The 24,022-nt window shown below is 43.5% G+C and overlaps 1 long non-coding RNA gene across 2 annotated transcripts in view; it reads right to left on the reverse strand.

The window, feature by feature from the left end:
- LOC309814000 overlaps positions 1-23,981 on the reverse strand; it is a 62,812-nt gene extending 38,831 nt beyond the window's left edge. For both annotated transcript variants that reach the window (XR_014295572.1, XR_014295573.1), the window contains exons 1-2: positions 23,773-23,981; positions 23,238-23,337 (exon numbers count right to left, since the gene is read on the reverse strand). This is a non-coding gene — a long non-coding RNA (uncharacterized lncRNA). The remainder of the gene's footprint in view (positions 1-23,237; positions 23,338-23,772) is intronic.
- Positions 23,982-24,022: the final 41 nt, after the last annotated feature.

The following is a 24,022-nucleotide window of genomic DNA, read 5'->3' on the forward strand; positions in this document are numbered from 1 at the left end:
CAGGAGGTCGGCCGGCTGGGCCTCATGGCTGTGGGACCTGGCCTACCCTCTCAGAAGGACTCACACTGTCTTGAAATTATTAATAATTTATTTTTGAACTCGTGCTTTGTAAACGAGGTGTGATGTATGGAATCTAAAATATGACACAAATGAATTTATCTACAAAACAGAAATAGACTCAGACATAGAGGACAGACTGGTGGTTGCCAAGGGGGAGGGGTGTGGGACAGGGAAGGACTGGGAGTTTGGGGTTAGTAGATGCAAACTATTATATGTAGAATGGATAAACAACAAGGTCCTACTGTATAGCACAGGGAACTATATTCAATGTCCTGTGTTAAACCATAATAGAAGAGAATATGAAAAAGAATATATATGTATAACTGAATCACTTGCTGTGCAGCAGAAACTAGCACCTTTTATTTTTTTATTATTTTTTTTATAAATTTTATTTTATTTTATTTTATTTTATTTATTATTTTTGGCTGCATTGGGTCTGCGTTGCTGCACACGGGCTTTCTCTATTTGAGGTGAGCAGGGGCTACTTTTTGTTGCGGTGTGCGGGCTTCTCATTGCAGTGGTTTCTCTTGTTGCAGAGCATGGGCTCTAGGAGCATGGGCTTCAGTAGTTGTGGCACGCAGGCTCAGTAGTTGTGGCTCACAGGCTCTAGAGTGCAGGCTCAGTAGTTGTGGCACGGGCTTAATTGCTCCACAGCATGGGGGATCTTCCCGGACCAGGGATTGAACCCGTGTCCCCTACATTGGCAGGCAGATTCTTAACCACTGCACCACCAGGGAAGTCCCTAACACAACATTTTAAAACAACTATACTTCAATAAAAAAATTTTTTTAATGCCATTGTATAAATTCTCATTGAAAACTAAATTCCCACTCAGGCTTACACAAAATGTATTTGTATGAATGCAAATACATGTTTCTTTCTAGAAAAATTTTTCCATGAGAAGGATGAGATCTATATGTGTTGAAATTTGTATTTCAAAATAATTCATCAGAAATGTATCCCAACATTGTCACAGCTTATAAAATACTCTTAAGAGCTCCAGTAACTGTTGCATCAGCAGATCTCAAAAATTTTAATTATAACAAAATCATGTGTGATCTTGCATTTGCCGAGTGTGACTGACATTACTTTCAGTTATACCAGCTGAAAATGAAGTTGCTAAAAGTGTACATTTTTTTTTTTTTTTTTTTTTTTCCGTACGCGGGCCTCTCACTGTTGTGGCCTCTCCCTTTGCGGAGCACAGGCTCCGGACGTGCAGGCTCAGTGGCCATAGCTCATGGGCCCAGCTGCTCTGCGGCATGTGGGATCTTCCCGGACCAGGGCACGAACCCATGTCCCCTGCATCGGCAGGCGGACTCTCAACCACTGCGCCACCAGAGAAGCCCTAAAAGTGTAAATTTTGATGACCTAATAAATTAATTTGCAGAAAACCAAGCCAGAAGTCTTATAATCATTCAAGATATTATTCTATCAAGTGTTATTATTTATTGTATTAAAAAATTATCACATCAAAAACATTATTTTTCAGTTTGTAAGTTATGTTGTTACTCAGGTATCACTAGTTCCCTGCTCATCTTTAGTAATAAAAGCATTTTTAAAGGAAAAAGCATTATATTTTAGTTCCTTTAGTGGCACTTTTCCCCTGCTTTTTGAACAAGGGGCTCCACAGTCTTATTTTGCACTCGGCCCTGCTGATTGGGTAGCCAGCCTGGAGGTAGCATTAAACCAAAGAACTGGATGTCTAACAGTTTAATTTTCTACATCATCCCAGAACTGTGGGAGTAATTTTTTATTCTTTTGAAAAGAGGTGGAACAGGAAAGCTTTCACAGTGTCTGTAAAGTTACATAATAAAATAACTAAACACCTGCTCTGCTTATTCATGATTCGTTCCTGGTGACCTTATTCATATGTATGGTTAAAAAGAGAACAAAAATTAATATTCAGAATATGGAAGAATAATTCATCGACAATTATGCTTAGGTTTTAGCAGATGTCGTCACATTTAATTACTTAATTCAACAAAGTATTTACTCAATGTTACCATGTCAAAAGTGTGTGGAATATAAAGTAAGTTTTAAAAATATTTAAAAGGATGTAGAGGTCAGGCTTTAGGATGTGGCCTGAGGTGGATATGAGGACCCACAGGAGCTTCTGCTTAAGCTTTCCTCACTTTCAGGTACCAGGAAGCAGCCCAGGTGATAGGATGCCCTAAGGGACAATTATTCAGTGTCAATTCTTTCCTTGCTACTACAAAGTTGAAGCTAATTATCTACCATACATCCTTTCTTATGTTGGATCCTAGAAATCCCAGTGCTTAACTTAAAGCTCCTTCCCAGTAACCATATTAGTTTCTTACATTTACTGCTCTCTTTCTGATATTAATATTTCCATTTTCATTTTAATTGTATTGATCTGTATGTGACATGAAACTTTGATGTATGTAGAGGAACTAACTTCCTCTTCATCTCCTGATCACAGTGATGGGACAAGGTGAGCCAAACTAGGTCCATCAGATGCTCTCTACCATGAATATGAGTCTTGAGAGGTTTTAAAGACAAATCAGAACTAGAACAAGGTATTGTTCCATGTGGTTGTTCAAAAAACAAGGATGGGGGCTTCCCTGGCGGCACAGTGGCTGAGAGTCTGCCTGCCGATGCCGGGGACACGGGTTCGTGCCCCGGTCCAGGAAGATCCCACATGCTGCGGAGTGGATAGGCCCGTGAGCCATGGCCGCTGAGCCTGCGCTGGAGCCTGTGTGTCTGGAGCCTGTGCTCCGCAACGGGAGAGGCCACAACAGTGAGAGGCCCGCGTACCGCAAAAAAAAAAAAAAAAACCAAGGAGGGAGATGCCATGTTAAACAAGTATCGATTTTCTTTGCAAAAGAACCTTTTTTTTTAAAGTCACAAAAAGCTAGCAATAAGATGCAATTATCTATGATATTATCTGTCTTTCCCTTTAGGGAAGATCATAGTGTTGTCTAATCACCGGATGGGCAGCTGTAAACTGATTGGTCAGATTTGGCAGTCTCAACAATGAACTGTAAATAATATCCTAAAAATATTCAATAACTTGTTGTTAACAGTAGACAACCAGCCCCCAAATGCTGTTATTACAGCCACAACAATATGGGAGTCTCAGGGGAGATCTCTTTCAGATGCCTGAGCACACTTCCATTTGGAAAAAAAACAGTTTATTGCTTGTTGCTCACATTTTCTCCCTAAAATCAAAAGGAGATTCATAGCAGTAAGAGACACTGTATTTATCCAAATGCAACGCAAAAGAGAATTAATTCCCCGAAAAATTCCTTGCATCAACCATGTATTGCTTTGAAATCAGTGCCGACACTGGAGGAGCTGCCCCCCTGGGCTGGCCTGTTCCTAGAGATGATAATCAACTTGCCCATCCACACTCAGGACTGCTGTCCACCTGCCCCAATCACCCCAGAGACAGCTACCCATGGTTTCCCCCTACTCCCTCTGCCTCCTAATGGACCCTGATACTTTACCATGTGGCCTCTGTGGTGGGGGCGTGCCCCTTCCTCTTGGGATCTGTGAGTATAACAAACTATCTCTTCACTGGCAGTCACCTCCTGATCTAATGGCCTTGCCATATCTAATAATAAACCTATATTTTAAAACATTCCTGAAAATGTCCACTATAATTTTTCTTTACCTAATAAGACATTAGAGTTGAAAGATACTATGTAAATAATCTAATTCATCCCATTCGTTATACTCCGAGGTAAATGAAGCCACTGATAAGGTTAATAACATGCTCCTGGCGGCCCTGGCAGACAGTGTTCATCAGTCATGGCCTGGATTCCTGCTGAATCCACATGGGGCCCAGGACCTCTGACCAGGGCTCCCAAAGTGGCTGCCACCAGGGTCTGTGTCCCCAGGTGAGCTGCAGTTGCCTCCTGCCTCTCTGGGAGGCTCTCCATGATCAGCAGGTGGGTCTGACGCAGGCTCCTTTCAGATTACTGCTTCTGCCCCGGATCCTGGAGTGTGTGAGATTCTGAATGCACAGCCCTCTGGCTCTCTTGTGTGCATGTCCCACTGACCTTCAAAGCCAGACATTCTTGGGGCTTGTCTTCCCAGTGAAGGACCCCAGGCTGGGGAACTCAATGTGGGACTGGGACCCCTCACTCCTTGGGGAGAACCTCTGCAATCATGATTATCCTGGGGCTGTGGGTCTTGACTATACTGTGTATCTGCCACTCCTACCCATCTTGTTGTGGTTCCTTCTTTATGTCTTTTGTTGTAGATCTTTTCTGCTAGTCTTCAGGTCTTTCCCATCAATAGTTGCTATTTTTGTGTAAGTAGTTGTGATTTGGTTGTGCCCGGGGGAGGAGGTGAGCTCGAGACATCTTGGCTACTCTCTTGATATATATAATGTTGGAAGTATTAACCAACACCAAGACTTTGAGAAACCCTCCTGATCAGCTAAATGTTTACCCAGTTAGGGGGCCATCTTGTTAGTGACAAGAAAGCTAAAAATACAGATTTTGATGCTTTGTTAATTATATCAATTCTTAATTATTAACATTAATTGGGTGAGTTATTTCTATCTTCACTCATTCTCTTCTTATTATAAATGTGTCCCCTTAGACAAATTTATCAGTGGTTGTGGTGTATAAAATAAAACAAAACAAAAAACTTCATTACCTTTCTAACTAAACAAGAAAAAAATCCATTTAAATAGTGTCATTTTTCCTCAGACTCCTGCCATGCTCTTCAAAGATCATCCCCTCGGTATGGCCCTCCTAGCTAGAAAAGCACACTCTTTTTTTTTTTTTTTTTTTTTTTTTTTTCTGCAGTACACAGGCCTCTTACTGTTGTAGCCTCTCCTGTTGTGGAGCACAGGCCCCTGACACGCAGGCTCAGCGGCCATGGCTCACTGGCCCAGCCACTCCGCGGCATGTGGGATCATCCCGGACCGGGGCACGAACCCGCGTCCCCTGCATCGGCAGGCAGACTCCCAACCACTGTGCCACCAGGGAAGCCCCCGAAAAGCACACTCTTAATTGAATGTTTTGTGTCATTGGCCAATCGAATTTGTGTTGCCAGATAAAGGGGGAAATGTCACACAAAGCAGCATCATTCCCCAGGTTGCGGAAAATTGCTCCAATCAATAGGAGTGTTTCCCAACACCCTGCAGATGTGGCCGTGTGGGCTGTCAGCATCTGCAGGGGTAGGGATGAGGCAGGGCACTGACACACTAGCTTCTGCTGCTCACTGAGTGGCTCTGTTCTTCTGAGACCCTAGTCTAGGGAGTAACCCTGTTGTAAGTTCTCTTTTCACCAACATTTGATGGTTGATCATTTCCTCCTCGTGAAACATTGAAGTGGCTTCCAGGGCTCTTGAGATGTGAGTCTAGGATGATAGGCTCCTTTGCAGGTTCTTTCTCTCATCCCCAAGAACTGAACCCCATTTCCACTGTCTTCTCTAGCCAGACACACTCCTTAGGTCATCTTGCCCCATCCCATGACTTTAAATAGCATCTACACCATGATGACTCTCATATTTCTCACCCCCTATCTCTCCCCTGAACTCTGGACACAACTGCCTATTCAATAACTCCACCTGAATTTCCAATACACATCTCAAGCCCAACACGTGCACCATACATATTCTGCCGGTTCTCCTTCTATGGGTTGGGAGTCCCCCGCCCCTTACGGGGTAGAGCCACTCCCACTATAGAAGCTAAAAGTGCTGCGTTCCACTTTCCCAGCCTCTCTTGCTGCTAGACCACAACTATGTGAGCTAGGCTCTGCCAACCAGATCTACTTCCCCCAGACTTTGAATCCACAGCTAAGGACAGCTAGAGGCAGTGTCCACATCGGGTCCATTCCAGTGACAGATGTGGCGACAGCAGTGGCCACAGTTGGTCAGGACACTAATGTGAGCAACAGCAGCAGTGCTGGAAACTGCGTCTAGCTCTGCGTCCTGATAAAATCAGCAGTGGAAGTTGCAATGTCTGCCCAGAAGGGAGAGTATACCTTCAGGACGCCCATTTCTTACATGATCTACAGGGTTTGTTTTCTGGCTTTGTAGACTCCAAACCTTGCTTCCACAACCTCTCAGAGATTCTAAGAACTACTTAATGTTCACTTAATGAATTATTTTTCTTTAATCAGATCTTAAAGTACCTGTTGCTTGAAGCTAAGAATCCTGACTTATAGAAGGCAATTTATCCTCAAGTTAACAACCTCTTTTCCACTAATATTACTAAGAAATTTAAAACAGTTGCAAGAAACAGGTCCAGTGATCAGTTGTAAAGTAATGCATCAGGAATCTCATGCTGGTTATCACACTAATCCTAAAATATAAGAAAATCCAGGCTCTGGTTATAAATTAGTGTGATTATGATAAACTTTAAACAATGAATTCATTACAGGTTTCTAGTAAAGAAAAAACTCCTTTGTTATACTGAAATTACGATATGATTTAATAAATTTTACTTAGCAGCAGTTATTCATGAGTACTACTATAGCCAAGAGCAAGGCACACCTGTACAGCTGCTGCACCAGAATGGGTGAGGACGGAACTGTGGCTGGTCAGCGTGGTGAATTCAATTTGCCTTCCAGTAAATTCCTCAACAGAGCTGCTAAAAAGTAGGTCGGAGTGTCCCGGGCAGGTCGTATTTACAAGAAGCTTATTCCACAATTGCTTTTCTGTTTGTACAGCTTTACTTCTCAGGATTTACAAGATCTGAACTGAATATGATATTGGGAGCCTGGATTTTTACTTTTTTCTCAAACTAGCGCTGACTCCTTGTGTCCTCAGTGTGAATTATTGGTAGCGCTCCAGGAGACCTCTGGCTACAGGATTCCCAAAAGATGTGTGAGGTGTGAGGCCTGGCTCCGGTTTATCATCCCTGCCTGTACCCCCGCAACCCTCTCCTGATATTAACTGGCTGCTACAGCCCCCTTACCAACAAGCTGCCCTCTGGTGTTGGGGTGGTGGGTGGGGCAGGGGGCAGGGTACCAGCAAGATGGCTCCAGCCCAGCCCCCTTCAGCATTGTTCACTTCACCTGTTGTAAACCCATGAATCCTTGCAACACCAGATGATAGGCATGCAGGCTGCACCTCTGCCCTTCCATCTCTTCTCCTGCAAATTCACCCCTACTTCCCTTTCCTCATTCAGCTGGGCACAGGGCACATCAACAGTACCCTCCCTTCTTTGCAGGCACCCTCGATCTTTCTGAACTATTTTGTTAGCACTCCAACTGCCTTGTTTGGGAGGGAGGGTGAGCAGCATCTCCCCAGTCACAGAAAGGGTGTCCTCTCACCAGGGTGCCACCCCTGAACCCACGGCCCCTCTCCCTCCTCCCCAGCCTTCTGCTCAGATGGGCTGGAAGGAAGTGGGGTTATGTGTTGTCTTTGAGCCAATGCCTAGTAAGCCCTGGAGGTGCATATATCACAGTCCAGGTGTGGAAGCTGTCTTCAGGGCATAGGGTGCTTGGCAATGGTCCTGGAGCAACCTTCTTAGTCCTATTCATCAGCCCCTATGCAATTATTCCACCAAAGTGTACCAGTCACAAGTTGACCCCACTATGCTCGGGGGCAAACATGCCTCTTGGCAACAAAGTCCAAAGTCATCGTGGGAGAATTTTAGTGGTAGAATCTGTTTGTTTGTTTGTTTGTTTCCATAACAGTGATTTCTGTTGGGGTGAAGTGACTTTTCCAATTACAATGTACCTTATTGATTCATTCAATAAACATTTGTGGAAAATCTACCATGTGCCAGGCACATTGCCAAACACTGGGTTATAATTCTGAACCAGAAGAAAAGATGAGGTGCTTCTCTTTAGGGAACTTATAGTCTAGTGGGTGAGAATAATGAAACAAAAGAATCACATAAATATGTGTAACATTCAACCTTAATAAACACGTGGAAGAAAAGAATATAACTGGGAGGATTGGGGAGGCTGGGAAAGCCTTCTTAAGCAATCGAGGTAACAGTGTTTCCACATTATATTAGCTAGATTCAAATGATCTAGAAAAAAATAGATGATGAGTCTAAAAACTGAATCAAGGCCTAATCTGCCATCATTATTTGCATTTTTCACTATCTGTATTTTAAGAGGCTGTGTAATATTGACATTCGGAAAGTGTGAAAATGTGAAATGATGAATTGTAGATTGCAGATGAGAGTGGGCTGACATTAAGAACCATCTAAGACTCTCTTGTATATATATTACAGGTGCCTAGCCTTGATAAGTGGTATTGATAGTTGATACCAAATTGGGGAACAAGTAATACCATATTGTTTGAGGATGTCTATGAAATTCCCCGAAACCATTTAAAACAGAATTTCTAGAAAGGTCTTCTTTTCCATGAGAATTCATTCCTGAAACACAAAACTCTACCTGTAAGATGGCTTGTGATTACTTCATATACAAATCCAGGTCAGATCACATCATCGCTTAATTGCAATGTAAGCAGCCTGGACTTTTCACGGCTCTAAACAAAGTCTGGGTAGCAACTTGGTTAAAAAAAAAAATAGGCACATGATATGTTACTAATCTTCCTCTGAGAGTTGAGAAAATACACACCCTAAGATGTCATACAGTAAGAACTTTAAAATTGTTTATACCATATTAGGAAAAAACTTATGCTATGATTAACTGGCATGTTTTTTCTTTTGATTTGATGTTTTTCCTTTTGATTTTGTAACCATCATATTGGTTTGGGAAAACACGAAACAATTTAAGTCAATTGTAAGTTATTTGATTTCCATTTTGTATCTACAGAACTATAATTTTTCAGTATTAAATTATTGCTTTAAAAAATAACTTAATTTGGGCCTCCCTGGTGGCGCAGTGGTTGGGAGTCCGCCTGCCGATGCAGGGGATACGGGTTCGTGCCCCGGTCTGGGAGGATCCCATATGCCGCGGAGCGGCTGGGCCCGTGAGCCATGGCTGCTGGGCCTGCGCGTCCGGAGCCTGTGCTCCGCAACGGGGGAGCCCACAACAGTGAGAGGCCCGCATACCGCAAAAAGAAAAAAAAAAAAAAAAAAAAAACACTTAATTTATATTATGATAATTTTCTCAAGGAATATTTGTTGGTAGATCAAAAAAAATTAAAACATCTCAATTTTTTCTCTTTTCTTTTTAAAATTTTGTATTTGTTAACACAACTATATTTTACAGGCAGGAAATTACTGCTGCTTTAATAAAGGCTTTTAATACATTTTGATATGAGGCAAGTTTTTAGGTGTTTTGATTTAGAGGTATAGAAGAAAGAAATCTTTATTTATTGATCTTGTATTATGTGCCAAGTAGTGTTCTAGACATTAATGTATATGATTTCATTTAATCAGCATAATTATTGTCTCAAACCAACTGAAGAAAGTTTACTGTTAATATTATGATTAATAATAATGATAGTCTTTATCTGTTGCTTTACAGTTTACAAAGAAATTTTAATGTAATTTTATCTTTATGAACTTATATAGTCATAGTTGTTTTTGTTTTTTGTTTTTTTTTTGCGGTACGCGGGCCTCTCACTTTTGTGGCCTCTCCCGTTGCAGAGCACAGGCTCGGGACGCGCAGGCTCAGCGGCCATGGCTCACGGGCCCAGCTGCTCCGCGGCATGTGGGATCTTCCCGGACCGGGGCACGAACCCGTGTCCCCTGCATCGGCAGGTGGACTCTCAACCACTGCACCACCAGGGAAGCCCCAGAGTCATAGTTTTAAAAATTAAATAGTTCCACAAAGTTTACTGTGAAAAATAGTAATGCAAAAGCTTCACGTGCTATACAAATAGAAGGAAGGAGCTTCAAGATGGCGGAAGAGTAACGGAGATCACCTTCCTCTCCACAAATACATCAGAAATACATCTGCACGTGGAACTGCTCCTATAGAACACCTACTGAACGCTGGCAGAAGACCTCAGACCCCCCAAAAGGCAAGAAACTCCCCACGTACCTGGGTAGGGCAAAAGAAAAAAGAATAAACAGAGACAAAAGGATAGGAACGGGACCTGCACCAGTGGGAGGGAGCCGTGAAGGAGGAAAGGTTTCCACACACTAGAAGCCCCTTCGCGGGCGGAGACTACGGGTGGCGGAGCAGGGGAGCTTTGAGCGGCGGAGGAGAGCACAGCAACAGGGGTGCGGAGGGCAAAGAGGAGAGATTCCCGCAGAGAGGATCGGTGCCGACCAGCACTAACCAGCCCGAGAGGCTTGTCTGCTCACCCGCTGGGACGGGCGGGGCTGGGAGCTGAGGCTCGGGCTTCGGAGGTCAGATCCCAGGGAGAGGACTGGGTTTGGCTGTGTGAACACAGCCTGAAGGGGCTAGTGCACCACGGCTAGCCGGGAGGGAGTCCGGGAAAAAGTCTGGAGCTGCTGAAGGAGGCAAGAGACATTTTCTTGCCTCTGTTTCCTGGTGCATGAGGAGAGGAGATTAACAGTGCCGCTTAAAGGAGCTCCTGAAACGGGCGTGAGCCACGGTTGTCAGCGCGGACCCCAGAGACGGGCATGGGACGCTAAGGCTGCTGCTGCCGCCACCAAGAAGCCTGTGTGTGAGCACAGGTCACTCTCCACAACTCCCCTCCCGGAGCCTGTGCAGCCCGCCACTGCCAGGGTCCCGTGATCCAAGGACAACTTCCCCGGGAGAACGCATGGCGCGCCTCTGGCTGGTGCAAAGTCACACTGGCCTCTGCCGCCGAAGGCTTGGCCTGCACTCCGTACCCCTCCCTCCCCCCGGCCTGAGTGAGCCAGAGCCCCCGAATAAGCTGCTCCTTTACCCCCTCCTGTCTGAGCAGGGAACAAACGCCTTCAGGCGACCTACACGCAGAGGCGGGCCAAATCCCTACCTGAACTCCGGGAGCTGTGCGAACAAAGAAGAGAAAGGGAAATCTCTCCAGCCTCAGGAGCAGTGGATTAAATCTCCACAATCAACTACATGTACCCTGCATCTGTGGAATAACTGAATAGACAACGAATCATCCCAAATTGAGGAGGCGGACTTTGGGAGCAAAGATATATATATATATAATTTTTTCCCCTTTTTCCTTTAGTGTGAGTATGTATGTGTATGCTTCTGTGTGTGATTTAGTCTGTATAGCTTTGCTTTAACCATTTGGCCTAGGGTTCTGTCTGTCCATTTGCTTCTTGTTTTCTGTTTATTACTTAAAAATTTTTTTTCCTTAATAATTATTTTTTATTTTAATAACTTTATTTTATTTTAATTTACTTTATTTTATCTTCTTTCTTTCTTTATTTATTTCTATCTTTCTTTCTTTCTTTCTTTGTTTTTTTTCTCCCTTTTATTCTGAGCCATGTGGATGAAAGGCTCTTCATGCTCCAGCCAGGCATCAGGGCTGTACCTCTGAGGTGGGAGAGCCAAGTTCAGGACACTGGTCCACAAGAGACCTCCCAGCACCATGTATATCAAATGGCGAAAACCTCCCAGAGATCTCCATCTCAACACCAAGACCCAGCTTCACTCAACGACCAGCAAGGTACAGTGCTGGACACCAAACAACTAGCAAGACAGGAACAAAACCCCATCCATTAGTGGAGAGGTTGCCTAAAATCATAATAAGGCCACAGACACCCCAAAACACACCACCAGACGTGGACCTGCCCACCAGAAAGACAAGATCCAGCCTCATCCACCAGAACACAGGCACTAGTCCCCTCCACCAGGAAGCCTACACAACCCACTGAACCAACCTTAGCCACTGGGGACAGACACCAAAAACAATGGGAACTACAAACCTGCAGCCTGCAAAAAGGAGACCCCAAACACAGTAAGATAAGCAAAATGAGAAGACAGAAAAACACACAGCAGGTGAAGGAGCAAGATAAAAACCCACCAGACCTAACAAATGAAGAAAAATAGACAGTCTACCTGAAAAAGAATTCAGAATAATGATAGTAAAGATGATGAAAAATCCTGGAAATAGAATAGAGAAAATACAAGAAACATTTAACAAGGACCTCGAAGAACTAAAAAGCAAATAAACAGTGATGAACAGCACAGTAAATGAAATTTAAAATTCTCTAGAAGGGATCAATAGCAGAATAACTGAGGCAGAAGAATGGATAAGTGACCTGGAAGATAAAATAGTGGCAATAACTACTGCAGAGCAGAATAAAGAAAAAAGAATGAAAAGAATTGAGGACAGTCTCAGAGACCTCTGGGACAACATTAAATGCACCAACATTTGAACTGTAGGAGTTGAGAAGAAGAAGAGAAAAACAAAGGGACTGAGAAAATATTTGAAAAGATTATAGTTGAAAACTTCCCTAATATGGGAAAGGAAATAGTTAGTCAAGTCCAGGAAGCACAGAGAGTCCCATACAGGATAAATCCAAGGAGAAACACACCAAGACACATATTAATCAAACTATCAAATTAAATACAAAGAAAAAGTATTAAAAGCAGCCAGGGAAAAAAACCAAATAACATACAAGGGAATCCCCATAAGGTTAACAGCTGATCTTTCAGCAGAAACTCTGCAAGCCAGAAGGGAGTGGCAGGACATATTTAAAGTGATGAAGGAGAAAACCTGCAACCAAGATTACTCTACCCAGCAAGGATCTCTTTCAGATTTGATGGAGAAATTAAAACCTTTACAGACAAGCAAAAGCTAGGAGAATTCAGCACCACCAAACCAGCTCTACAACAAATGCTAAAGGAACTTCTCTAGTCAGGAAACACAAGAGAAGGAAAAGACCTACAGTAACAAACCCAAAACAATGAAGAGAATGGTAATAGGAACATACATATCAATGATTACCTTAAATGTAAATGGATTAAATGCTCCAACCAGAAGACATAGAATGGCTGAATGGATACAAAAACAAGACCCGTATATATGCTGTCTGCAAGAGACCCACTTCAAACCTAGAGACACATACAGACTGCAAGTGAGGGGATGGAAAAAGATATTCCATGCAAATAGAAGTCAGAAGAAACCTGGAGTAGCAGTACTCATATCAGACAAAATAGACTTTAAAATAAAGACTATTACAAGAGACAAGGAAGAACACTACATAATGATCAAGGGACCAATCTAAGAAGAAGATATAACAATTGTAAATATCTATGCAGCCAACATAGGCACACCTCAATACATAAGGCAAAATGCTAACAGCCATACAAAGAGAAATCGACAGTAACACAATAATAGTAGGGGACGTTAACAACCCACGTACACCAATGGACAGATCATCCAAAGAGAAAATAAATAAGGAAACACAAGCTTTAAATGACACATTAGAACAGATGGCCCCAATTGATATTTATAGAACATTACATCCCAAAACAATAGAATACACTTTCTTCTCAAGTGCACACAGAACATTCTCCAGGATAGATCACATCTCGGGTCACAAATCAAGCCTCAGTAAATTAAAGAAAATTGAAATCACATTACCCATCTTTTCCAACCACAATTTCATGAGACTAGTATCAATTACAGGAAACAAACTGTAAAAAATATAGAACATGGAGGCTAAACAATACTCTACTAAACAACCAACAGATCACTGAAGAAATCAAAGAGGAAATCAAAGAATACCTAGAAACAAATGACAATGAAAACCTGACGACCCAAAACCTATGGGATGCAGCCAAAGGAGTTCTAAGAGGGAAGTTTATAGCAATATAATCCTACCTCAAGAAACAAGAAAAATCTCAAATAAACAACTTAACCTTACACGTAAAGCAATTAGAGAAAGAAGAACAAAAAACCCCCAAAGTTAGCAGAAGGAAAGAAATCAAAGATCAGCTCAGAAATAAATGAAAAAGACACAAAGGAAACAATAGCAAAGATCAGTAAAACTAACAGCTGGTTCTTTAAGAGGATAAACAAAACTGATAAACCATTAGCCAGAGTCACCAGGCAAAAAAGGGAAGATTCAAATCAACAGAATTAGAAATGAAAAAGGAGAAGTAACAATTGACACTGCAGAAATACAAAGGATAAAGAGAGATTACTACAAGCAATTATATACTAATAAAATGGACAACCTGGATGAAGTGGACAAGTTCTTAGAAAAGTACAACCTTCCAAGACTGAACCTGGAAGAAATAGAAAATGTGAACAGACCAATCACAAGCACTGATATTGAAACTGTGATTAAAAATCTTTCAACAAACAAAAGCCCAGGGCCAGATGGCTTCACAGGCGAATTCTAGCAGACATTTAGAGAAGAGCTAACACCTATCCTTCTCAAACTCTTTCAAAATATAGCAGAGGGAGGAACACTCCCAAACTCATTCTATGAGGCCAACGTCACCCTGATACCAAAACCAGACAAAGATGTCACACAAAAAAGAAAATAACAGGCCCAAATCACTGATGAACATAGATGCAAAAATCCTCAACAAAATATTAGCATACAGAATTCAACAGCAAATTAAATGGATCGTACATCATGATCAAGTGGGGCTTATCCCAGGAATGCAAGGATTCTTTAATATATGCAAATCAATCAATGTGATACACCATATTAACAAATTGAAGGATAAAATCCATATGATCATCTCAATAGATGAAGAAAAACTTTGACAAAATTCAACACCAATTTATGATTAAAAACTCTCCAGAAAGTGGGCATGGAGGGAACCTACCTCAACATAATAAAAGCCATATATGAAAAACCCACAGCCAACATCATTCTCAATGGTGAAAAACTGAAAACGTTTCCTCTAAGATAGGAACAAGACAAGGGTACCCACTCTCACCACTATTATTTAACATAGATTTGGAAGTTTTAGTCATGGCAATCAGAAATGAAAAAGAAATTAAGGGAATACAAATTGGAAAAGAAGAAGTAAAACTGTCACTGTTTGCAGATGACATGACACTATACATAGAAAATCCTAAAGATGCCACCAGAAAGCTACTGGAGTTAATCAATGAATTTGCTAAAGTAGCAGGATAGAAAATTAATGCACAGAAATCTCTTGCATTCTTATATGCTAACAATGAAAAATCAGAAAGAGAAATTAAGAAAACACTCCCATTTACCATTGCAACAAAAAGAATAAAATACCTAGGAATAAACCTACCTAAGGAGGCAAAGACCTGTATACAGAAAAGTATAAGAAACTGATAAAAGAAATCAAAGATGACACAAACAGATGGAGAGATATGCCATGTTCTTGGATTGGAAGAATAAACATTGTGAAAATGACTGTATTTCCCAAAGCAATCGACAGATTCAATGCAATCCCTATCAAATTACCAATGGCATTTTTCACAGAACTAGAACAAAAAATTTTACAATTTGTATGGAAACACAAAAGACCCTGAATAGCCAAAGCAATCTTGAGAAAGAAAAACTGAGCTGGAGGAATCAGGCTCCCTGACTTCAAGCTATACTACAAAGCTACAGTAATCAAGACAATATGGCACTGGCACAAAAACAGAAATATAGATCAATGGAACATGATAGAAAGCCCAGAGATAAAGTTCAGAGATGAACATATGGTCACCTTATCTTTGACAAAGAAGGCAAGAATATACAATGGAGAAAAGACAGCCTTTTCAATAAGTGGTGCTGGGAAAACTGGACAGCTACATGTAAAGGAATGAAATTAGAACACTTCCTGACACCGTATACAAAAATAAACTCAAAATGGATGAAAGACCTAAATGTAAGGCCAGACACTATAAAACTCTTAGAGGAAAACATAGGCAGAACACTATATGACATAAATCACAGCAAAATCCTTTTTGACCCACCTCCTAGAGTGATGGAAATAAAATAATAATAATAAACAAATAGGACCTAATGAAACTTAAATGCTTTTGCACAGCAAAGGAAACCATAAACAAGACAAAAAGACAACCCTCAGAATGGGAGAAAATATTTTCAAATGAAGCAACTGACAAAGGATTAATCTCCAAAATATACAAGCAGTTCATGCAGCTTAATATAAAAAAAAAAAAAACCAATCCAAAAATAGGCAGATGACCTAAATAGACATTTCTCCAAAGAAGACATACAGATTGCCAACAAACACATGAAAAGATGCTCAACATCACTAATCATTAGAGAAACGCAAATCAAAACCACAATGTGGTATCACCTCACACCAGTCAGGATGGCCATCATCAAAAAATCTACAAACAATAAATGCTGGAGAGGGTGTGGAAAAAAGGGAACCTCCTGCACTGTTGGTGGGAATGTAAACTGATACAGCCACTATGGAGAACAGTATGGAGGTTCCTTAAAAAACTAAAAATAGGGACTTCCCTGGTGGCGCAGTAGTTAGGAATCTGCTTGCCAATGCAGGGGACACGGGTTCGAGCCTGGTCCAGGAAGATCCCACATGCCTCAGAGCAACTAAGCCCATGTGCCACAACTACTTAGCCTGCCCTCTAGAGCCTGAGAGCCACAGTTACTGAGCCTGCGTGCTGCAACTACTGAAGCCCACACGTCTAGAGCCTGTGATCCACAACAAGAGAAGCCACCGCAATGAGAAACCTGCACACCACAACAAAGAGTAACCCCTGCTCACCACAACTTGAGAAAGCCCACGCGCAGCAACCAAGACCCAACACAACCAAAACTAACTAACTAACTAAATAAATTTATATTTTAAAGAAAACACTAAAAATAGAACTACCATATGACCCAGCAATCCCACTACTGGGCATATATATACCCTGAGAAAACCATAATTAAAAAAGATACACGTACCACAATGTTCATTGCAGTAGTATTTACAATAGCCAGGATATGGAAACAACCTAAATGTCCACTGACAGATGAATGGATAAATACGGCATGGCACATATATACAATGGAATATTACTCAGTCATAAAAAGGAATGGAATTGAGTTATTTGTAATGAGGTGGATGGACCTAGAGTCTGTCATACAGGGTGAAGTAAGTCAGAAAGAGAAAAACAAATACTATATGCTAACACACATATATGGAATCTAAAAGAACGGTACTGATGAACATAGTGGCAAGGCAGGAATAAAGACACAGACGTAGAGAACGGCCTTGAGGACACAGTGGTGGAAGGGGAAGCTGGGAAGAAGTGAGAGAGTAGCATTTACATATATACACTACCAAATGTAAAATGGATGGCTAGTGGGAAGCTGCTGCATAGCACAGGGAGATCAGCTTGATGCTTTGTGATGACCTAGAGGGGTGGGATAGGGAGGGTGGGAGGGAGGCTCAAGAGGGAGGGGATATGGGGATATATGTATACATATAGCCAATTCACTTTGTTATACAGCAGAAATTAACACAACATTATAACGCAATTATACTCCAATAAAGATATTTTTAAAAAAGAAAAATGACGATCACGTAGGCCAGACTAGGATGAGACGTTATATTACTTGTCTATCAGGAGAAACGAAAAGGTGTATGGTGAAGCCTGTAAATTATGATAAGGTCTGAGAGGTTACACAGGAAAAAGATGAAAACCCGGCAGTCTTCCTGAGCCAGGTGACAGAGGCATTCAGGAAGTACACCAATACAGACCCTGAGTCTGCAGAAGGGAGGACACTATTAGCCATGCATTTTATCACCCAGGCTACTCCAGATATCCGAAGAAAATTACAAAAGCTTGAGGCTGGGCCCCAAACCCCATTATACTTGGTAGAGGAGGCCCTCAAGGTCTATAACAACAGAGACTTAATGGAGGAGTCCAATAAGAATAAGAGGCTAATAAAGAAAATGCAGCTTTTTGGCTGCTCTGATTCACCCACCACCTCACATGGACCCTGGAGGGCCGAGGAGGCTGGACAGACCACCAAGAAGCTGCCTGGGCCGGAACCAGTGTGCCTTTTGTCCATAAGAGGGGCACTGGAAGGGGGAATATCCTGAGTGCCCTCCTGTGGGATGCCCAAAGGGCAAACCTGACCCACCCCAGTTCCTTGAGAATCTCTCGGATGAGAGATTCCCACACACCGACTGATGGGCCTGAGCACCTGCCCAGCTCCAGATCCCACTTGATCCATCCTCATTACTCCAGCAGAGCCTCAGGTCACCCTCAATGTGGCAGGTAGGAGAACTGAATTTCTTGTAGACACTGGAGCCGCCTGCTCTGCTCTGACTTGGGCAGCCATCCCCCTCTCCAACCGTGACTGTGCTGTGACAGGAGTTGATAGACATCCAAAGGTAAGGCGATTTACATCTCCCCTTGCCTGCAGAATCGGGTCCATTATTATTACTCACTTCTTTTTGTATATGCCAGAATGCCCTGTCCCCCTCCTCAGAAGAGATTTGCTAAATAAGTTAGGAGCTAGTATATTCTTAGGACAGGGTGAAGTCCAAGGAGGTAAAGAATCTGAATGGAGAATGCATCTATTAGTAGCCCCAGATGACCCACCTGTTGGGCATCAAAATATTCCCCAAGACATTCCCCCAAGAAATTAGAGAACAGGTAGATCCTGCAGTTTGGGATACCTTGGTACCAGGAAGGGCAAAATATGTTCTCCCAATAAAAAGAAGGTCAAGGCCTGGGGATGAATACCCCTGGAAGAGACAATATCCTTTAAAGCCTGAAGGTGAATCCAACCACTGCTGAGGCGAATCCAACCACTGCTCAGCAAATTCCTAAAACACGGACTCATCAGGCCCTGCCAATCCCCTTGCAACACCCCGATCCTCCCTGTTCAGAAGCCTAACAGGGAGTATTGGTCTGTGTAAGACTTACAAGCAGTGAATGAGGCCATCATGCCTATTCACCCACTAGTGTCAAACCCATCTACACTCCTCACCCACGTGCCAGGAAGCACTCAGTATTTCTGTGTTTTGGACCTCAAAGATGCATTTTTCTGTATTCTTCTACATCTAGACTCTCAATACCTTTTTGCCTTTGAATGGAGGGACACTGACGCCCAGGAAGCTACCCAATATGCATGGACAGTGCTTCCCCAGGGTTTTGGGACAGCCCCCATCTTTTTGGAAATGCATTAGCAAGGGAACTGAGGGAACTGAGCCTTGAGAAGGGAACTTTGCTACAATATGTTGATGATTTATTGACAAGTAGTGAGACCAAACAAGATTCAGATCAAAATACCATTAGGGTCCTAAATTTTCTGGCAAAAGGGGGATATAAAGTCTCCCCAACCTCCCCAAGGCTCAGATCTCACAGCAATGGGTTCAATATTTAGGATTTGTTTTGACTCCAGGGGCACGAGCCCTGGCCATAGATCAAAAAATAGCAACTAGTGCATTACCATCTCCAACCACAAAGAGACAAATCCGAGGCTTTCTAGGTATGGCTGGTTTCTGACGTATCTGGATTCCAAACTATGGCCTTATTGCCAACCCCCTGTATGAGGCTCCAGAGGGAGAAAAAAGGGAACCCCTTTAATGGAATATGGACCACAGTGGGCCTTTGAGACTCTAAAGACAGAGTTGAGCAGAGCACCAGCACCGGGGCTTCCAGATGTGGACAAGCCCTTTACCCTATACATTCACGAGAGGTCAGGGATAGTTCTAGGGGTCCTGACCCAAAAGCTGGGACCAGATCAGAGACCAGTGGCTTACTTTTCAAAACAACTGGACTCAGTGGCCCTGTGATGGCCAAGCTGCCTTTGGGAAGTAGCAGCCACAGCCCCGTTGGTTAATGAGGCTTCCAAGCTCACCCTGGGACAACTCTTAGATGTGTTAACCCTTCATCAGGTACAATCTGTGCTGGAAGTCAAAGGACATCATTTGTTGACTGGTGGAAGGTCAACAAGATATCAGGCCCTCCTAATGGGTACCCCTGACATTCCCTTAAAGGTGTGCCAAACCCTGAACCCAGCAACTCTGCTTCCAAGTGGTTGAGAGTGGAGACCTACTGCATCAGTGTATAGAGACCATAGAACAAACTTACTCCAGCAGGCCTGATCTTCTAGATGAGCCTCTTGACAGCCCTGAGGTCGAATGGTTTACTGATGGGAGCAGTTCTGTAGAAATGGGAACCCAAAAGGCTGGGTATGCCATAGTTAGTCTAGATCAGGGGTGCCCAATCCCCGGGCCACAGACAAGTACCGGTCCGTGGCCTGCTAGGTACAGGGTTGAACAGCAGGAGGTGAGCGGCGGGTGAGCGAGCAAAGCTTCATCTGTATTTACAGCCGCTCCCCATCGTCACATTACCACCTGAGCTTCGCCTCCTATCAGATCAACGGCGGCATTAGATTCTCAGAGGGGCGCGAACCCTGCTGTGAACCGCACATGTGAGGGATCTAGGTTGCGCGCTCCTTATGAGAATCTAATGCCTGATGATCTGAGGTGGAGCTGAGGCGGTGATGCTACCGCTGGGGAGCGACTACAAACACAGATCATCATTAGCAGAGAGGTTTGACTGCACAGAGGCCATAATAAATCAATTGCTTGCAGACTCATATCAAAACCCTACCAGTGAGTGGCAAGTGAAAACGAGCTCAGGGCTCCCACTGATTCTGCATTATGGCGAGTTGTATAATTATTTCATTATATATTACAATGTAATAATAATAGAAATAAAGTGCACAATAAATGTAATGCACTTGAGTCATCCCAATCCCACCCCCCCTCCCCTGCCCCAGTCTATGGAAAAATTGTGTTCCACGAAACTGGTCCCTGGTGCCAAAAAGATTGGGGACTGCTGGTCTAGATGAAGTCATAGAAGCCAAGGCTCTGCCACCCCAGACATCAGCCCAGAAGGCTGAACTAACTGCATTAATGAGTGCTTTGTAATTAGGGAAGGATAAGAAATTAAATACTTTTACTGACTCTAAATATGGGTTCCACGTGCTACATGCTCATGCTGCCATTTGGAAAGAAAGAGGAATGTTAACTGCTAAAAATTCCCCCGTAAAACATAAAGATTTGATTCTGGCTCTTTTAGAAGCAGTGCAGCTTCCAACACAGGTAGCAGTAATCCACTGCAAGGGCCATCAGAGGGGTGGCTCTTTTGTGAGCTAAGGAAACAGCAAAGCTGATCAAATTGCAAAACAGGCAGCTTGGCTGCAGGAACCCAAACAAGTTATGGCTCTAGTGATTGGACCCCCTGAACTCTCTAGCCCTCCCCAGTATTCCCCACAGGAACATGAAAATGCTGAGAAGTAGAGCTATGAGAAGGGAAGCACAGGCTGGTATAAAAAGGAGGATAAGGTTCTAAGCCCTGAGGCCCAACAATGGAAACTCACTATGAGCTTACATGATGCCACCCACTATGGGAGGGATGCACTATGGGACTTGGTGCAAAAGGCTTTTTCAGGGAAGGGGTTTAAAAGAACAGTAAAACAAGTAACACTTGCTTGTGATTTATGAGCCCATAATAACCCACAGACCCATCCAATCCCCCCTTCGTTACTCAGGCCAATCCAACGCCAAGGGACATATCCAGGGGAAGACTGGCAGTTAGATTTCACCCAAATGCCCCCATGATCAGGATATCTTCTGGTGTTTGTTGATATTTTCACAGGATGGGTTGAAGACTTCCCCACCTGATCTGAAAAGGTGATGGACGTCTGTAAGTCCCTTTTAAAGGAAGTAGTTCCTCGGTTTGAACTTTCAAAGTCCCTCCAGAGTGATAACGGGCCCTCTTTTATAGCCAAAATCACACAGAGACTCACAACGGCCCTAGGGATAAACTACAAGCTACACACCTCTTGGCACCCCCAGTCCTCAGGGAAGGTAGAGAAAAGAAACCATACTTTAAAGAAAACCTAGCAAAGCTCTGCCAAGAAACTCATGTACCCTGGACCAACTTGCTTCCTATTGTACTCCTCAGGGTCCATGTAGCCCCCAGGAGTGGTCTGAGGCTTAGCCCATTTGAAATGACCTATGGGAGGCCTCTTCTTACTACTGACATTCTACTAGATGAGGAAGTGAACCAGGCCCTGAGATATATTATTAATGTAGGACAAGTTCAGAAGGCAATCCAGGACTATGCCCACAAGGCACTGCTGACTCCCACTAAAATTACAGAGGAAGGAGCAGTTCCTTTACAAATAAACCCTGGGGATCAAGTTCTTCTTAAAACCTGGAAACAGGGGTCCCCCCCAACACCAACTAATGCCAAAATGGAAGGGCCTCTATAAAGTAATTTTAGCCACCCCTACTGCTGTCAAACTTCAAGGGACATCTAGTTAGGTACATTTGTCCAGACTAAAGCTTTTACCTCCAGAAACCCCGCAGGTCACAACAGAAGAACAATACCCCTGTGAGCCAGTGGACAACCTGAGATACCCATTCAAAAGACAGGCACCATCAACAGATAAGTAAAATGATGTAGTGGGTTGGCTCCTATTTGAACCCTTAACACGACTTGGGACCTCTCTTCTTTCCTTGGCTGATGTGGTTCTTGACAATTTTCTGGCCCTTGATTACCTTCTGGCCGAACAAGGCAAGAGTGGCTTCATAATTTTGGCAGGGACGATATTGCCTCCCTTGTCTGGTCAACAGTTAAGGAAGCCCAAAGTTAACCCTGGTTCCTTCCCTTATTAAGCCCTTTAATGGCTATCATTGATCTCCTTTTTAGCCCTTGTTTGTTTAACCTTTTGGTTACGTTTGTGTCTTTCAGGCTCCAGCGGTTTGAAGTAAGGCTCATGATGGCTCAAGGAATTCAGCCCATTCCAGCGGAAAGTGGCCCAGGTCCCTACAGGTCCTTGAAACAGTCAGCTAGGGACATCTAGGGCAGGCTAGGGTCTGCGGCCCCTGTCCAGCAGGAAGAAGTTTCAGAAGAAGAGACCTTTGGCCCCTTACCCTGAAGAATAAGGGTGTAGAGTCTCTCGGGGGGAATGAGACAGGCTGGGACCAGGGCCCCTTTGCTGAAGTGCTTGCACATGGACACACCTCTCCTCGAGCAACAAAATACAAATAAACTGTATGGGACTAAAAATAACTGCGTGCATGCGACGTTGGGGCAAATTCTGGACCCCCAAAATACAAAGAGACCAAAAAAGCTAACTGCCACTCCTGGAGAGCCTGGAGGAAAAGCAGGGTCCTGCGCATGCCCCCTGCACTGAACACCACCTAAAGGGGTGGGCAGACCACCTAAGCCACACCTCTGGCCCAACCCTTGGATACACCCCTACCCTCACCTTATACAAGGAACAAGCTTGCTCCCCGTCCCCCGCCCCCCCAGCCAGCAAGCCAGCAAGCAAGGGAACGTGTTGCCTGTTCTCTCTCCCCCATGCTACAGCAGGGGTCCCAATAAAGCCTTGCCTGAATTTCTTATCTGGCCTCTAGTCAATTTCTATTGATTAGGGAAGGCCAAGAACCCTGGTCAGTAACACTTTCGTGTCTCACTTTTTTGGCTCAACTTTACGTTTCTGCAGTTCATCCATGTCGTCGCCTGTAGTTGCAGGTCACTTTTCTCATTGCTGAGTAGTATTCCAGTATATGAACCCTGTGAATGTATTAATTTATACTATTGTTGATGGTCTTTTGCGATATTTCCATTTGGGATTATTAAAACAAATGCGTCTGTGAACATTCTGTTAATTGTTGGTGCCCCCGTAAGCACACGCTTCTCTTGGCTGAACACGTAGACATGGAACTACCAGGTCATAGGGTATGCTTCTTTACTAGCACGCCAAATTGTTTTTAAAGTTATTCTAGTTTATATTCCAGCAGCAGGACAGAAGGATTCAGCTACTCCACAACCTCGCCAACACTTGGTATTTTCCTTTTCTTTTTCTTTTTTTTCTATTCTATTTTACAGTATTAAAACAACTGAAGCAAAGTTTAGGTTGCTTTGGGGGCCAACTTTTGGATTTCTGTTTGGTTCTCTGAATTATTATGCATCGCAGACTTGCACTTGGTCCAGTCACAGAGTACGTACCGAGTGCATTTTCGACTTTGCTCCAGTTTTGCTCACTCCGCCACTTGGATGTCCTCCGGTCAAGAGTATGAGGTGTGCATCCAGGGCGGGCACGTTCTGTGAGGACTCTGAAAGCTGACCACCGGGTAAGCGAAGCGTTTGTGGCCCTTCCTCGGCAGCGTCCTCTCCCGCCGCCTCCTGGAACCCCACCAGCCCCAGCTGCCTCACAGGGAACGCGGCGCCCCTCAGCCTCAGCTAACTCGGGGGCGGA

This window comes from Mesoplodon mirus (assembly GCF_964341445.2).
Source record: "Mesoplodon mirus genome assembly, chromosome: 12".
NCBI lineage: Eukaryota > Metazoa > Chordata > Mammalia > Artiodactyla > Ziphiidae > Mesoplodon > Mesoplodon mirus.